The 2,500-nt window shown below is 59.8% G+C and overlaps 3 non-coding genes across 3 annotated transcripts in view; all 3 read right to left on the bottom strand.

Moving 5' to 3' along the window:
• Window positions 1-677, bottom strand: part of LOC145915655 (large subunit ribosomal RNA) — a 3,686-nt gene extending 3,009 nt beyond the window's left edge. The window contains exon 1 of the ribosomal RNA XR_014404014.1: window positions 1-677. This exon is cut by the window's left edge and continues 3,009 nt beyond it. This is a non-coding gene — a ribosomal RNA (large subunit ribosomal RNA).
• Window positions 678-921: 244 nt separating this feature from the next.
• On the bottom strand, window positions 922-1,075 carry LOC145915716 (5.8S ribosomal RNA). Its single transcript, XR_014404049.1, has one exon. It is a non-coding gene; the product is annotated as a 5.8S ribosomal RNA (ribosomal RNA).
• Window positions 1,076-1,335: 260 nt separating this feature from the next.
• LOC145915565 (small subunit ribosomal RNA) overlaps window positions 1,336-2,500 on the bottom strand; it is a 1,824-nt gene continuing 659 nt past the window's right edge. Inside the window, exon 1 of the ribosomal RNA XR_014403931.1 lies at window positions 1,336-2,500. This exon is cut by the window's right edge and continues 659 nt beyond it. This is a non-coding gene — a ribosomal RNA (small subunit ribosomal RNA).

Raw genomic sequence — 2,500 nt, 5'->3', positions numbered from 1 at the left:
AGACGCGGCGATCCCTCCTCGCCCGGGCGACGGGCCGACGTGTCCGCGCGCCTATAACACCCACCCGGGGGCGGGCTACCTTGCGCGCGGCCTTCTCGCCGCCTCCCAGACGGTCGCGGCCTTCGCACGGCGCTAGTGCGCTGGAGCTGCTCGGAGGACAGCGCGAACGACGGGCCGCAAGGCTCCGCACGCCCACACGCTCCGCTCGGCTTCAGCTGAAAGCGTCGCGCGACTCGACAGGCCCTCCCGTTTGCCTCTCGACGGTTTCACGTACTCTTTAACTCTCTCTTCAAAGTGCTTTTCAACTTTCCCTCACGGTACTTGTTCGCTATCGGTCTCGCGACAGTATTTAGCCTTAGATGGAGTTTACCACCCGCTTTGGGCTGCATTCCCAAACAACCCGACTCTGGGAAGACGCAGAGCGCGCGCCCTCGCCGCCACCATGGGCCTGACACCCGCACCGGGACGAGGCCTCGATCAGAAGGACGCGGGCGGCGAACGACGTACGCGCAGCGAATTCCTTACGCCACAATTCCACGCGCCGCAGAGGCGCGCGGATTCGGCGATGGGCACTTCCCACTTCACTCGCCGTTACTGGGGGAATCCTCGTTAGTTTCTTTTCCTCCGCTTAGTAATATGCTTAAATTCAGCGGGTAGCCTCGTCCGACCTCAGGCCGATAATCCAGTGCCTCGTTTGCGAGAGACACGCGCGCGCCACCGAAGCTCGTGCGAGCGCCGCGCCCGAACGCGAGCCGTGCTGCTCCGGGCCGGGATCCTCTTCGAGGCCGACTCGTAACGAGACGCACGCCGCGTTCGGTTTCGCGCGCTGACACTGCGTTCGTGCTGTCCTGGGCGGGACGACCGTGGCAACGGCCGACACCGCACCGGCCCGACGCGTCGCCGCGCGGGAACGTTACAACGCGACCCTGAGGCGGGCGTGGCGCCGGGATTGACCCGGTGCCGCAATTTGCGTTCAGAACGTCGATGCTCAATGTGTCCTGCAATTCACATTAATTCACGCAGCTAGCTGCGTCCTTCATCGACTCGCGAGCCGAGTGATCCACCGCCAAGAGCCCTCCGTGACTTCGTCAGTTGGACAAGCGCGACCCAGCCGGATTGCACAGTCGAAAAAAGCGGTGGCCGAGCGGTCGCCAGCCGTAGGCGACGCATGAAGCCAGCCTGGCACATGGCCACGGCACTCGGCGCAGAACGAAACAGGGTGACCGAAGTGCAATCGCGTGCGCCTCAACAGCGACGAAGGGCGTGCGCGGCCGCCAAGATACGGAGCCTTCTCCACCTGTCGAACGCACGACCACTCGATCGGCGATCGGCCGGTAATGATCCTTCCGCAGGTTCACCTACGGAAACCTTGTTACGACTTTTACTTCCTCTAAATGATCAAGTTAGATCGTCTTCTCGGACGCCGGCGCGGCCGTTGCCGAACGCGCCAGGTCCAATCGGAGGACCTCACTAAACCATTCAATCGGTAGTAGCGACGGGCGGTGTGTACAAAGGGCAGGGACGTAATCAACGCGAGCTGATGACTCGCGCTTACTGGGCATTCCTCGTTCAAGGGAAACAATTGCAATTCCCTATCCCTAGCACGACCGGGGTTCAGCGGGTTACCCGGACCTTCCGGCCTAGGCGGCGACACGCTGATCCGGTCAGTGTAGCGCGCGTGCGGCCCCGAACATCTAAGGGCATCACAGACCTGTTATTGCTCAATCTCGTGTGGCTAAGCGCCACTAGTCCCTCTAAGAAGTTCAACGCCGACCGATAGGGTCGCGTAACTAGTTAGCAAGCCAGAGTCTCGTTCGTTATCGGAATTAACCAGACAAATCGCTCCACCAACTAAGAACGGCCATGCACCACCACCCACAGAATCAAGAAAGAGCTCTCAATCTGTCAATCCTCACTGTGTCCGGGCCGGGTGAGATTCCCCGTGTTGAGTCAAATTAAGCCGCAGGCTCCACGCCTGGTGGTGCCCTTCCGTCAATTCCTTTAAGTTTCAGCTTTGCAACCATACTTCCCCCGGAACCCAAAGACTTTGGTTTCCCGCAAGCTGCCGGAGGGGTCGTCAAAGTAACGCCCCCCGATCGCTGGTTGGCATCGTTTATAGTCAGAACTAGGACGGTATCTGATCGTCTTCGAACCTCTGACTTTCGCTCTTGATTAAAGAAAACATTCTTGGCAAATGCTTTCGCAGTCGTTCGTCTTGCGCCGATCCAAGAATTTCACCTCTAACGGCACAGTACGAATGCCCCCGTCCGTCCCTCTTAATCATTACCTCGCGCTCCGAAAACCAACAAAATAGAACCGAGGTCCTATTCCATTATTCCATGCACCATTATTCAGGCGAAGCGCCTGCTTTGAACACTCTAATTTTTTCAAAGTAAACGTCCCGGCCGCCGCCGACACTCAGTCAAGGGCACCGGCGGAGCGCCGGGGGAGAGGGCCAGGTGCGGCCAGTGCACGCCTTGCGACGGACCGGCCGCCTGCG

The sequence above is a fragment of the Ascidia mentula genome (assembly GCF_947561715.1).
Source record: "Ascidia mentula chromosome 2 unlocalized genomic scaffold, kaAscMent1.1 SUPER_2_unloc_2, whole genome shotgun sequence".
NCBI lineage: Eukaryota > Metazoa > Chordata > Ascidiacea > Phlebobranchia > Ascidiidae > Ascidia > Ascidia mentula.
Note: the sequence above shows the minus strand (reverse complement) of the source record. Positions and strands in the feature narration are given on the sequence as shown.